General features: G+C 46.0%; 1 protein-coding gene across 1 annotated transcript in view; it reads left to right on the forward strand.

Moving 5' to 3' along the window:
- Positions 1–3073: 3073 nt before the first annotated feature.
- ZNF331 (zinc finger protein 331) overlaps positions 3074–14772 on the forward strand; it is a 42525-nt gene continuing 30826 nt past the window's right edge. The window contains exons 1-2 of the mRNA XM_063701890.1: positions 3074–3579; positions 5063–5129. The gene's annotated coding sequence lies outside the window, so the exon portion shown is untranslated. The remainder of the gene's footprint in view (positions 3580–5062; positions 5130–14772) is intronic.

Below are 14772 nucleotides of genomic sequence, written 5' to 3' on the forward strand. Positions count from 1 at the left end.
GTTAAAACCAACATGTTGAAGACTGTGTTGCTTTTTGGAGGCTCTAGGAGGCATTCTCTTTCATGGCCTTTCCCAGCTTCTAGAGGCTGCCCAGACTCCTTAGCTCATGACCCCATCCTACTTTTTTTTTTTTGATACAGAGTCTCACTCACTCTGTTGCCCAGGCTGGAGTGCAGTGGCACCATCTCAGCTCACTGAAAACTCCACCTCCCAGATTCAAGCGATTCTCCTGCCTCAGCTTCCTGAGTAGCTGGGATTACAGGCATGCACCACCACACTCGACTAATTTTTGTATTTTTTTAGTAGATGAGGTTTCACCATTTGGCCAGGCTGGTCTCGAACTCTTGACCTCAAGTGATCCGCCCGCCTCGGCCTCCCAAATGCTGGGATTACAGGTGTGAGCCACTACGTCCAGCCCTATCCTACACCTTTAAACCCAGAAAAGACAAGTCAAGTTCTTCTTGTATCACCTCATTCCCCACCTGTTTCTGTCATCACATGTTTCTCTTCTTCGGAACTCCCTCACCTACTTTTAAGGAACTTTGTAATTGCACCAGGCCCACCTAGATAATTCAGGGTAGTCTCCGTATCTGAAGGGTGGCTGGTTAGCAATTTAAGTCCATCTGCAACCTTATTTATCTTGCCTTGTAACATAACATATTCCCAGGTTCCAGATGTAGGATGTGGATATATTCTGCCAGTAACAGGCCTGTCCATCAAACTTTCCTGAATAGCTAGAATGTACCCACTCCCCTATAACAATGGTCTGTTTTCCTTACTAATCTTTTTTTAAATTTGGGGCTCCCTATAATTATATACTTTATAATGGGATTAATGAAAGCCTGTAACCAAAACAAAAAAAAAAATTATTCCCCTAAGAAGCACACAAAGAGGAAACTAAAAATTACCCTTATTTATTTATTTATCTATTTATTTATTAAGACAGAGTCTTGCTTTTGTTGCCCAGGCTGGAGTGCAATGGTACAAGCTCAGCTCACTGCAACCTCTGCCTCCTGGGTTCAAGAGATCTCCTGCCTCAGCCTCCTGAGTAGCTGGGATTACAGGTGTCTGCCACCACATTCAGCTAATTTTTGTATTTTTAGTAGAGATGGGGTTTTGCCATGTTGGCCAAGGCTGGTCTCGAACTCCTGGCCTCAAGTGATCCACCTGCCTTGGCCTCTCAAAGTGCTGGGGTTACAGGTGTGAGCCACTGTCCAGCCGTAATTACCCATATTTATACCATCTAAAGATAATTACTGTTAACACTTAGTATGTATGTTTACTGTCTTCCCCTCCACCTCTAAGCATGTGTGTGTTTTGTTTCTGGAACATTGAATCCTATTAATCATGTAAATGAGGCAAAAACTCTCCAAATCATAGTTTGTAAAAGAAATCCAGCCCAACCACGGGTCACATTATGTCTGTGTGCATGTGGAGAGAAGAGAGATACCAGTCATGTTTCCTTGCTTTGAAAAATTAATCATTGATGAATATGAAAATAGTCACTGGATACCTTACAAATATGGACTTTGGAAACATTCCCAAGGTTATATGTGCAAGTGACAAATATTGACTGTAACATTTCAAAGGTATATGAAATAGAATGAGATAGCACTAGTTTAAAATGTTCACTTTTTTTTTTTTCTTTTTTGAGATGAAGTCTTACTCTGTCACCCAGGCTGGAGTGCAGTGGCGCAATCTTGGCTCACTACAACCTCTGCGTCCCAGGTTCAAGCGAATCTCCTGACTCAGCTTCCTGAGAAACTGAGATTACAATCACCCACCACCATGCACGGCTAATTTTTGTATTTTCAGTAGAGACAGGGTTTCACCATGTTGCCCAGGTTAGTCTTGAACTTCCGACCTCAAGTGATCCGCTCACCTTGGCTTCCCAAAGTGCTGGGATTACAGGTGTGAGCCACTGCTCCCAGCTGATAAGAATCTTTAAACTAGATTTTTTAAGGAACTATCATGTCTCTGTCTCCCTAGTTAAAAGGAAATAGCAGACTTGTTACTTTTATGAAAATGGATTGAGATATGTTACTGATTTTTTAGTAATAACAGCTACCTTAATTGTTATATATGACTGTGTGTTTCATGTGGATGATACTGTTCAAACAGTCATACATTGTACTATCTTTCTTGCGGTTTTACCAGTGAGGAAATTTTACCACACTGTGAAGTTAATAACTATCAGAGCTCAGATTAACACCCTCAAATCAGACCACAGAGCCTGTGTTAATTTCACCAAAACATCTCTGCTCAAATTATATGTACCTTTTTAACCTACCCTTTTCAGTTGTTGATTCATCAGAAGTTTTCTTAATTAATGAGTCAGTATTATTAGGAAATGTACTCTATGTCATTGTATAACAGACCATAGTTTAATCTGATTTTCCTTTATCCTCCACTGCAAGATTTTCATTTTTAAAAATTATTCTCAACTGGGTGTGGTGGCTCACGCCTGTAATTCCTACACTTTGTGAGGCCGAGGCAGGCGGATCACCTGAGGTCGGGAGTTCGAGTCCAGCCTGACCAACATGGAGAAACCCCGTCTCTTCTAAAAATACAAAAAAAATTAGCCGGGCGTGGTAGTGCATGCCTGTCATCCCAGCTACTGGGGAGGCTGACGCAGGAGACTCCCTTGAACCCAGGAGGCGGAGGTTGCAGTGAGCCGAGATCGCACCATTGCACTTGAGCCTGGGCAACAAGAGCGAAACTCCGTCTCAAAACAAACAAACAAACAAACAAAAAATTATTCTCTGGAAATTCTGGGTAACGTCAGTGGATTACATCAATGTTAATCTTCTGGTTGTGGTATTATATACTACAATCACCAGCTGGGGTAACCAGGTGAAAGGTACACAAGATCTCTCAATTTTATTTCTTGTAACTACATATGAATCTAAAGTCTATCTAATTAAAAGAGAAAAACATTTTCAGAAAAAAAGCATTTTGTGAACATACTTCAACATTGTGTACGACTATAGCTACTTCCTTGGCATAAATACCAAAAAGTGGGATTTTGAGTCAAAATGAGACTGTGGTTAAGTACCTGCAACATCCTGTAGACCCTGTGACGTTAGTACTTGGAATGAGAGCGTGACTCACGGGGCATAACTGCTACCTGTACATTGTTTACAATCCAGCAAGCAAGGGACACCGAATAGCAGCTCCGGCAGCCTGTGCTAGTGGCCTGCAGAGAATTCCAGGTGACGCTCCAGAGGGGCTAGGAGAGGATACCCTTCTGATGACAGCCATGGCTCGCCCGGCATCACCCCACTCAAGAGGCCAGACGGGGTCCCAGCTGGGGTGACACAGCTCCTTTCCCAGTCGGGAAGGGGCGTCTGCAGGGAGCAGGAAGGGCTTAGCTTGGGGCTGCCCGCTCCGGCACCGATCTGGGACGCGCCCTGAGGCCCCTGCCTGGGACCGTCCCGGACTACATTTCCCAGAGACCATCCAGGAGTACGCCGTGCTGCATGCTGGGACACGGGGCTTGGGGCTCTGGTTCCCCCGACGGTCCCGCGTCCTCTTCTAGCCTCACCCCCTCCCGAGGCCCCAGCTTTGGGGGACTACCGGGTGCGTCTGCGGGTTTGGGAGAGTCGGAGGAGGGAAAGGGATGGGAGGGGTGCACGCACACGTGTCAGTGTGTCCGCGTGTCAGCCTCTGTGCACGCGCACGTGTGTGTCGGGCTCTGTTGTGTCTGCACATGCGTGTCGGCATCTGTGCGTGCGCACACGCCTGTCAGTGTCTGTGTGCCCGCACAGGCACGTCAACGGCTGAGCACGCTATGTATCGGGGGTCTGTGTACGCTCACATACGTGTCGGGGTCTGGGTACGTGCACATACGTGTAGGGGTCTGTGTGCACATGCGTGTCGGGCTCTGCTGCTGCCTGCCCGCTCCGGCCGCTGGGTGCGCGTGCGCATGCGCGCTGGCCTCCAGGGGGGTGGCGGGACCCAGTGTGTGACGCACTTACGTGGGAGTACGAGGCTCACGCGACGGCCCTGTCCCCGTAACTGTGACACGGGTGCACGCGAGCGTCATTGGGGGCGATGGGGACCGTGCTGGGTGCGCGTTTGCACCAGTGACGCAGCCGCTGCACCTCCGCCCGACCGCGCAGGTGAGATTGGCGCGCGTGGCTCCGAGGGGAGACGGGCACGGGGCTTCTGACGGTGACGCACTTGCTGGAGAGTGTGGGGTGACACAGCCGGGCTCTCCCCATAACTGGTGACCGGGGGTGCTCCAGAGGCTTTGGGTCAACGCAGCCCGTGCCTGTGAACCTCGGCGGTGCGTCCCTGGGACTCTGCTCTGTGAGGTGCGCTCTGGGGGTTGTGCGGGGGCAGCGGTCCGGACGGGTCTCCGTGGCCCACGGATGCACCTTTGCACCTGTGGGGTGGCAGGGCCCGTAGCGTGGCCGTGCTGGGCGTTAGTGGGTATGAGGGGCGCAGATGTGTCTCAGGACAGAGTGAGCTGTGGTGACTTGTGCTGGGATGGGTGATCGGGCCTTCTGGGTGACGCAGGTGTGTGTGACAACACAAGCTGTAGCTCCAGCGTCTCTGTGCTGGGATGGATGATCGGGCCTTCTGAGTGATGGAGGTGTGTGTGACAGTGCAACCTGTAGCTCCAGCGTCTCTGCTGCTTCCCCTGCCTTCACCTCCTAACCAAGCGGTACCTGCCTGAGAACAAGGGCCGCGGAGGGACGTGAGCGCCTGAGCCTCGCCAGGAAATTCACCAACAAGAAGGCAGAAACAGCCATGAGGTGACGCTTTCAGAGCCAGAAGTGCTGTCCATGCAGGCCGCCTGAGTGACAGGGGACGGTGGCCTCAGGAGTAGAATTCCTCCTGTAGAGGGACAGGTCCCTGATGTGGGAGACAGGGAGAGGGGCAGCTCCACGCTTCATCATCTCAGTTACCACAGCGTGCTCTTCAGGAATCTCCCAGAAACTCCATCTCGGGGCCTCGTATTTCTCATTGGTTTTATTAGGTATGGCAGGGGTTTTCTAATGTTGCTTGTATTTCAGAAAGACATAATGTCTTACCCTTCTGGTTCTGTTTTCCCCAGGCCAGCATCCTTCAGAAAAAGCATCCCCGAGGAGGAAGACGAATCGTTAAACATCTTAAAGGGTCAGGTGAGTATCCTTTTTTTTTATATTAAATGATATGTGTTTATAAGACTTAAGACCAAACATTAAATGTAGATGACCAAGATTTGAGTCCTGTTTCTGCCTCTTAGCTTTTTGAGCCTTCCGAAGATAGGCTTGTGAGGAGGGTGAAATGCATTAACACGCATAAAACATAAAACCCATAGACGCGCACCCCTGAGTGGGAGTGCACAGTGAGTGCTGCTGTTTTGTGCTAAGTCTGGATGTCTGTACATCAGGAGCAACGTACATATGAAGGTAACTGGGATGGGTGTTTGCAGGTTCACAAAATGAACCACAGCCTCAAATGGTCTAGAACTAGTCTCCTTAACCTGAGGGCCTTCCACAAAATGAACCACAGCCTCAAATGGCCTAGAACTGTTATCCTTAACCTGAGGGCCTTCCTTTAACTCCACTTACAACTTTTCCAAGGGACATTCTGTATATATTTACTGTATGTGTTTATCAGTGTTAGTGTATTTGTCCCCCACCACCACCACCCTAAGGAGATGCTCTATAATTTCATGGCATTAAGAAGGATGTACATGCCCCAAAGACGTTTAGACCCACTGGTCTAGAATCGAAGACTGTGTACCTTGACCACAATTATTGTTCAGGATGGTGGAAATGGTTAAGTAATTATACCACGTTCATTTCATGGAATACTCTGCAGCTACAAAGAAGTAAGTTTAGTTATAACCATAAGAAAGAAAAATGCACCTGACATAATATTAAACACTACTAATAGTAATTAACAACAGTAAATGAAGGAAATGCTTCAATTGCCTACAAATTCCGTTGAATAAGATTTTTGTAAATACCTTATTCAACATGACATTTTAGTATATTATTTAGGATTATTCATGAATCCTTCAGAAGAGAGGAGCCTGGCCACATTTATTGAGCACATTTTTGTACCATACTCTATTGTGTTTTGCACACACTCCTTAATTTATTCTTACCTTAGTCTGTAACAAAGTACCATACACTGGTGGCTGAAACCACAAACATTTATTGCTCACAGTTCTGGAGGCTGGAAGTCTGAGAAGAGGGTACCAGCATGGTCAGGTTCTGATGAGGGCCCTCTTCCAGGTTGGAGACTGTCACCATCTTGCTGTGTCCTCTCATGGAGGACATTTGTGTGCTTGGAGGCTCTTTGGCAGGGCTCTAGGAGGTGTGTGTGCTTGGAGGCTCTTTGGCAGGGCTCTAGGAGGTGTGTGTGCTTGGAGGCTCTAGGAGATAGTCTTTTTTTTTTTCTGTAATTGAGATGGAGTCTTGCTCTGTTGCCCATGCTGGAGCGCAGTGGCACAATCTTGGCTCACTGCAACCTCCACCTCCCAGATTCAAGTGATTCTCCCGCCTCAGCCTCCCGAGTAGCTGGGATTACAGGCACACGCCACCATCCGCAGCTAATTTTTTTATTTTTAGTAGAAACAGGGTTTCTCCTTCTTGATCAGGCTGGTCTCGAACTCCTGACCTCAAGTGATTAATTAGCCCGCCTCAGCCTCCCAAAGTGCTGGGATTACAGGTGTGAGCCACCGAGCCTGCCCTGTGGGAGGTATTTTATGTCCTTGCTTTTGCTGGCTTCTAGACGCTGCCCACACGCCTTGGTTCGTGACCCCTTCTTCCATCATCAAAGCTGCAAAGACAGGCCAAGTCCCTTTTCCATCACGTCACCCTGACCCTACTTCTTTCTGTTCATCTCACCCTCTTCTAATTTTGAGGACCCTGGTGATTACATTAGGCCCACTGAGGTAACTCAGGATAATCTTCCCTATTTTAGTGTCAGCCCATTAGCAATTTTAGTCCACCTGCAACCTTAATTCCCCTTTGCCATGTAAGGTAATATAATCATAGGTGCCAGCGTTACCATATTGACATGTTTGAGAGAGGCAATGAGAGAACAATAATCATGTTCTATTTCTTTTCTTTCTTTTTTTTTTTTGAGACAGAGTTTCGCTCTTGTTGCCCAGGCTGGAGTGCAATGGCGTGATCTCAGCTCACCGTGACCTCTGCCTCCTGGGTTCAAGCAATTCTCCTGCCTCAGTCTCCTGAGTAGCTTGAATTACAGGCATGCGCCACCACACCCAGCTAATTTTGTATTTTTAGTAGAGACGGGGTTTCTCCTTTGTTGGTCAGGCTGGTCTCCAGCTCCCGATCTCAGGTGCTCTGCCTGCCTCGGCCTCCCAAAGTGCTGGGATTACAGGCGTGAGCCACCGCGCCCGGCCTATATTTCTTTTTTTATGTGTTTTTGTTTTGTTTTCTTTTGTTTTTTCCTTATAGACAAGGTTGTGTTCTGTTGCCCATGCTGGAGTGCAGTGGTTTGATAATAGTTCACAGCAGCCTCAATCTCCTGGGCTAAAGTGGTCTTCCCACCTCGGCCTCTCAAGTACCTGGGATTACAGGCACAAGCCACTGTACCCTGCTCCTATCTTGTTATATTTCTTATAATAGGATTAATGCAGGCCTGCTGGGGGCAAAGAAAAAAACAGTCCCTGAGGAGCCCTTAAAGAAGAATCTCCAAATTCCCCATAATTGTACCATCCAGAGATAATCACTGATGAACATTTTAAATGGTCAGCACTTTGGGAGGCCAAAGCGGGATGATCACTTGAGGCCAGGAGTTTGAGACCAGCCTGGGCAACAGTGAGACTCCATCTCTACTAAAATAAAAAATTGAAAAAAATTAGCCAGGCATGGTGATGCATACCTATAGTTTCAGCTACCCACAAGGCTGGTGTGGGAGGATCACTTGAGCTTAGGGGTTCCAGGCTGCAGTGAGCCATTGCACTCTAGCCCGGGCAACAAAGGGAGACAGTGTCTCAAAAAAAAAAACAAGAAAAAAACATTTGAAATGGTATTTATGTTTCTAGGCCTCTTCTTTGCCTCTAAGCATGTGTGTGTTTTGTTTTTGGAGTATCGAATCTTGCTAATTAATCATAAATGTAGACTCCGAATCTTAATTTATAAAAGGAATCCAACCCAGCCATGAGTCGCATTACACCTGTGTGTGTGTTGGGAGGGGAAGGGCTATGCCAGTGATCTTTGCCTTGTTTTGAAATATCTCACATATTTCTACCTTGTAGGGTTAGAAGTCCATCATCTGAATCTAACCTATGGTAACAAATTTTCAAGAAAGACAGCCTTTTAGAATTAGATTATAGAATATTAATGTTCCTTTCCCAGGACATCACAATAATCACCCATGAACACTAATCGCTGGGTGCCTTGCAGATATGGACTTTCCATGTGACATTAGCAAGATTATTTGTACAAGTAACAAATATGGGCTGTATAAGTAACATTTCCAAGATAGAAAAAGAATTAGATGACAGTATCTCATATGTATCTCCCTTATCCCGTGGAACACAAAATTCAGCCTCTTGCTAATGTTCTCAAATTGGCATCTTCTCAGATTAGAGTCATTAAATTAGATTTTCTTATGCAGAACAATGTCTCTGTCCCCCTAGTTGCTGATGGAAAGGGAACATTTCCTCGTTATATTTCTTAGAATCTCTTTTGCTAATGTATTCATTTTGTTAAACAAAATGAATTTCATTCTTAACATCAGACTCTGAATGTTATTTTTGGTTAATATTGATTACACAGACAGCAGGTTCAAGGAAGGCACTTTTGTTTTTCTTGAGACAGAGTTTCGCTCTTGTTGCCTAGGCTGGAGTGCAATGGCGCAATCGCGGCTCACTGCAACCTCTGCCTCCTGGGTTCAAGCGATTCTCCTGCTTCAGCCTCTTATGTAGCTGAGATTACAGGCAAGTGCCACCATGCCCAGCTAATTTTGTATTTTCAGTAGAGACAGGGTTTTTCCATGTTGGTCAGGCTGGTCTTGAACTCCTGACCTCAGGTGATCCACCTGCCTCAGCCTCTGAAAGTGCTGGGATTACAGGCATGAGCCACCGCGCCCAGCGGCACATTTTACCATTAGAAAAAAAAGGAGGGGGCCAGGCATGGTGGCTCACACCTGTAATCCAAAGCACTTTGGCAGGCTGTGAGGCAGGAGGATCGCTTGAGCCCACAAGTTCAAGACCAACCTGGGCAACATGGTGAGACCCTGTCTCTATTATGAATTTTTTTATTTTTTTGAGACGGAGTCTCGCCCTATCTCCCAGGCTGGAGTGTAATGGCGCAATCTCGGTTCACTGAACCTCCACCTTCCAGTTCAAGCAATCCTCCTGCCTCAACCTCCTGAGTAGCTGGGATTACAAGCACGCACCACCATGCCCAGCTAGTTTTTTGTATCTTTAGTAGAGACGGGGTTTCACCACATTGGCCAGGCTGATCTCAAACTCCTGACCTCGTGATCCGATCTGCCTGCCTTGGCCTCCCAAAGTGCTGGGATTACAGGCATGAGCCACCACGCCCAGCCTTATTATGAATTTTTTAAAAATAAAAACTATAAAAAGAAAAACTTTTTTTAAAGAAAAAAAGCAAGGAGATTGGCCGACGTGAGTTGGTCTTCAATAATAACAGGTAACTTCTATTACACAAATGTTACGTATTATTGAGTGTTTTACATAGATTGTCATACTTGCCAGTTGTAACAATCATACCGTGTAGTATTTTTATTCCATTTTATCAATGACGAAACAGACACTATGAGGCTAACTGCCAGAGTTCAGATTCACATCTCTAAAGTCAGACCACACAACCTGTATTCTTAATTTCATCAAAACATCTCTGCCCAAATTATATATACCTTTTTAATCTACCTTCTTCACTTGGTAATTCATCATAAAAATTTTCTCAAGCCAGACACAGTGGCTCACGGCTATAATCCCAGCACTTTGGGAGGTCGAGGTGGGCAGATCACAAGGTCAGGAGATCGAGACCGTCCTGGCCACCATGGTGAAATCCCATCTCTACTAAAAATACAAAAATTGGCTGGGCGTGGTGGCATGCACCTGTAGTCCCAGCTACTCGGGAGGCTGAGGCAGGAGAATCGCTTGAACCCGGGAGGCAGAGGTTGCAGTGAGTTGAGATCGCGCCACTGCACTCCAGCTTGGCCAGAGCAAGACTCCGTCTCAAAAAAAAAAAAAATTCTCAATAAGAATCGATATTATTAGGCCGGGTGTGGTGGCTCATGCCTGTAATCCCAGCACTTTGGGAGGCCAAGGTGGGCAGATCACGAGGTCAGGAGATTGAGACCATCCTGGCTAACACTGTGAAACCCCGTCTCTACTAAAAATACAAAAAATTAGCCAGGCAAGGTAGTGGGCACCTGTAGTCCCAGCTACTCGGGAGGCTGAGGCAGGAGAATGGCGTGAACCCGGAGGCGGAGCTTGCAGTGAGCCGAGATGATGCCACTGCACTCCAGCCTGGGCGACAGAGCAAGACTCCATCTCAAAAAAAAAAAAAGAATATTGTTAGTATTCCATGCCATCATATAGCAGACCATAATTTAACCCATTCTCTACTGTGAGATACTGCTATTTTTTTCGTTGTTGAAACTGTATTCTCTGGAAATCATAGATAAGATCAAGGAGGGAATCTATGTCAGTATCCTGGCTGTGATACTGTACTGCAGTTTTGTTTTTCTTTTTTTTGAGACAGAGTCTTTCTCTGTCACCCAGGCTGGAGTGCAGTGGCACAATCTCAGCTCACTGCAACCTCCACCTTCTGGGTTCAAGCAATTCTCCTGCCTCAGCCTCCTGAGTAGCTGGGATTACAGGCTCCCACCACCATAGCCAGCTAATTTTTGTATTTTTAGTAGAGACGAGGTTTCACCATGTTGGCCAGGCTGGTCTCGAATTTGTGATCTGCCTGCCTTGGCCTCCAAAACTGCTGGGATTACAGACGTGAGCCACCATGCCCGGCCTGTACTGTAGTTTTATAAGGTATCACTACTGGTGTAAGTCAGGTTAAGGGTGCACTGGATCTCTCTGTATTATTATTTACAACTACATGTGAATCTACAGTTATCTCAGTTTTTTAGAAAAATAACTTTCCTAGAAAAAAATTTTTCTTGATCGCTCTTTCACATACATTTATGTACTTCTGTTTTCTTGTCTTTCTAACTGTTTCCTCCTCCTGGACCCATAAATTCCACATGTGGAATTTTGAGTCAAAATTAGATGTTTGTTAAGGGCCCGCACTATGCCACACCCTGTGACGTTAGTACTTGGAATGAGAGCGTGACTAACGGGGCATAACTGCTGCCTGCACATTGTTTACAATCCAGCAAGCAAGGGGCACCGAATAGCAGCTCGGGCAGCCTGTGCTGTGGCCTGCAGAGAATTCCAGGTGACGCCCCAGAGGGCCTAGGAGAGGATACCCTTCTGAGAACAGCCGTGGCTCACCCGGCATCACCCCACTCAAGAGGCCAGACGGGGTCCCAGCTGGGGTGACACAGCCCCTGTCACATCCACTCATGGACACTCAGTAGGCCACACTCCCGATCACCCAGCCACAGTCCTAGATCAGTCACTGACTCACAGTCTGCCACTTGTATTTCCATTGTCTCTGGGCTTCCTCTGCCTTCACCTTCCAACCGTGTGGTAGCTGCCTGAGAGCAGCGGCCCCCAGTGGGACATGAGAGCCAGGACCCTGTCATTAACGGAACCAACACAAAGGGCACAGCCATCACCATAGATAAGTGTTCAAGCCGGACGTGTTCTCCGTACCGGCTCCTGTGTCACAGTAACAGGAAGCCTCAGGAGTGGGAGTCCTTGTGGAGGGAGAGGTGACTAACTTGGTAGGTGGGTGTCGGGAGCATCACGTGTTCTAGAATCCAGTAAATACAGGTTAGTCCCCAAGAACTCTGAAACTCACAAATGCCAGTGTCCTCTCCATTCGGATTGGTTTCGGCTGTGGCCTGGGGGCAGGCGTGCCCTGGAGGGTATTTGCTAATGCAGCCTGTGCTCCAGAAAGACCCTAGGGTCTCATTCTTCCTTTCTCCTAGGCTGGCATCCTTCAGAAAAAGCATCCTGAGGGGGGAAAAAAAAAAAAAAAAATTATTATTTAGGTTGGTGCAAAAGTAATTGCGGTTTTTGCCATTACGTCTAATGTCAATTGCTTTTGCACTGACCTAATATCATATATCTGAAAGTCGGCTCTCCACATGAGTTACCTTTTTTGTTCATTAAATGATTTGTGTTTATATGACTTAGGACTCTTTACTCTTTATGGCCCCAAATATCCTCCCTAATAGCAATTTATCCCAGTAATTCCTCCCCAGGGGGTGTGGCAAGGGCCATGCAGGTATATTCCTCTCTGCACCCCCTGGTTGACCAGCCCTCTCCTTTGAGTATTCACAAACCCATTTATCAAATTGTTGACGTCCTGCTGTGTGCTCTGGTTTTCTAAGATCTGATGGTATAGAAAAATCCCCCCTAAAAAAAAAAAAAAGAACTCCCTCCTAGAGGTTCATGTTAGCGTGCTTTATTTTACAGTGTGCTTGGGTAAGGAAGGGATTCGTTTTTAGGTGGAGTCAAACACAGATATCTTTGGTCTTTTCCATGGGACTGATTTTTAGAGCACAAGAAAAGAGAAAGTTAGTTTGTTTAGTCTGTACCTGGCAAAGTTGTCAGTTTTGTGAGGCCTTTAAGAGCGGAGTTTGAGCTAATTTCTGTGTCATCAAAGGCAGAGATGTTTTTCAATATGCGGTAAATCGAAATTTGTTCTATTCACTTGGACTTCTTTGGGCGGACAGCTTCTGTTTTTCTTCAGTTCCCCGTTTGTGTGAACTGTGAGAAACCATATGGTTTAATGTTGAGTATGAGTTCCGGATCTAGGGCAGAGGTTGGCAGCTGTCTTCAATGGCAGTTTGTGTATGTTTATGGTCTACAGAGGCTTTGATCTGTGTTTATACTGCAGATTAAATCAAGCTGATTAACATATCCCTCCCTCAACTCACTGATAATCATATTTGCAATGAGAACATTTAAATCTAGTCTCTTGGCGTATTCAATATTATTCATTATATTTAGTCACCGTGCTAGACAATAAATCTCCAGAAATTATTCCCACTTTATCTCCTTTCATCTTCTCATTCGCCATCACCCTCCCAGCCCCTGATGACCACCTCTCTTCTTCTGTGAGTTGGATTTTTTTTTACACTCCACGTGTAATGACATCATGCAGGATTTGTCAGTGTCTAGCTTATTTCACTTAGTACCATGTCCTCCAGATTTACATGTTGTCTGGATTTCCTTCTTTATAAAGGCTGGATGGCATTGCATTGTGTTATCTCTACCACACTTTCTTTATTAATTCCTGATGAGTATGTAGGTTGATTCCTTATCTTGGCTACTGTGAATAATGCTACTGCAGTGAACATGGGAGCACAGGTATCTCCATGACATACTAATTTCATTTTCTTTGGATGTATACCCAGGTGGGATTGCTGCATCATCTGATAGTTTTAGTTTTTTCAGGCATCTCCACAGTGTTTTCCATCATGGCTATACTAATTTACCTTCTAACCAACAGTGTATAAGGGTCCTCTTTTCCTCACAGCCTTGCCAGCATGTTATTTTTGTTTGTTTGTTTTTTAATAAAAGCCATTCTTACATGTATGAGGTGATATCTCATTGTGGTTTAACTTTTTGTTGCCCTGAATAATAGTAGTGATCTTGAGCAATTTTTCACAGACCTATAGCAATTTGTATGTGTTCTATCAAGAAATGGCTGTTCAAGTTTTCTGCCCATTTATTATCAGGGTTATTTGGTTTTTTGCTGTTAAGTTGTTTGAGTTCTATGTTTTGTCATTTTTGTTTGTTTTTTTGTTTGTTTGTTTTCTAGACAGGGTCTTGCTCTGTCGTCCAGGCTGGAGTGCAGTGGTGCAATGACAGTTCACTGCATCCTCCACCTCCTGGACCCAAGCAATCCTCCTACCTCAGCCTCCCAAGTAGCTGGGACTACAGGCACATGCCATCATGCCTGGCTAATTTTTCTTTTCTTTTCTTTTCTTTTTTTTTTTTTTTGAGATGGAGTCTCCCTCTGTCACCCAGGCTGGAGTGCAGTGGCGTGATCTCGGCTCACTGCAACCTCCGCCTCCCGGGTTCAAGCGATTCTCCTGCCTTAGCCTCCGAGTAGCTGGGACTACAGGCACGTGCCACCACGCCCGGCTAATTTTTTTTTTGTATTTTTAGTAGAGACAGAGTTTCACCCTGTTAGCCAGGATGGTCTCGATCTCCTGACCTCATGATCCACTTGCCTCAGCCTCCCAAAGTGCTGGGATTACAGGTGTGAGCCATGGTGCCCGGCCAATGCCCGGCTAATTTTTCAATTTTTTGTAGATGTGGGGTCTCACCATGTTGCCCAGGCTGATCTTAAACTCCTGGGCTCAAGCAATCCTCCCATCTCGGCCTTCCAAAGTTCTGGGATTACAGGTGTGAGCCACCATGCCAAGCCCTATTTTGGATATTAACCCCTTATCAGATATATGGTTTGAAATAGTCTCTCCCAATCCATAGGCTACCTTTTCATTTTGTTGTTTCCTTTGCTGTGTGGGAGATTTTTAGTTTGACGTAGTCCCATTTGCTTATTTTTGCTTTTGTAGGATGATCTTCTGGTGTGATAGCTAAAAACTCATTGCCAAGGGCGATGTGAAGGAGAATTTTCCCTATGTATTCTCCCAGTAGTTTCACAGTTTCTGGTCTTACTTTTATGTCTT

Source organism: Gorilla gorilla, chromosome 20 (genome assembly GCF_029281585.2).
Source record: "Gorilla gorilla gorilla isolate KB3781 chromosome 20, NHGRI_mGorGor1-v2.1_pri, whole genome shotgun sequence".
NCBI classification, from domain to species: Eukaryota; Metazoa; Chordata; class Mammalia; order Primates; family Hominidae; genus Gorilla; species Gorilla gorilla.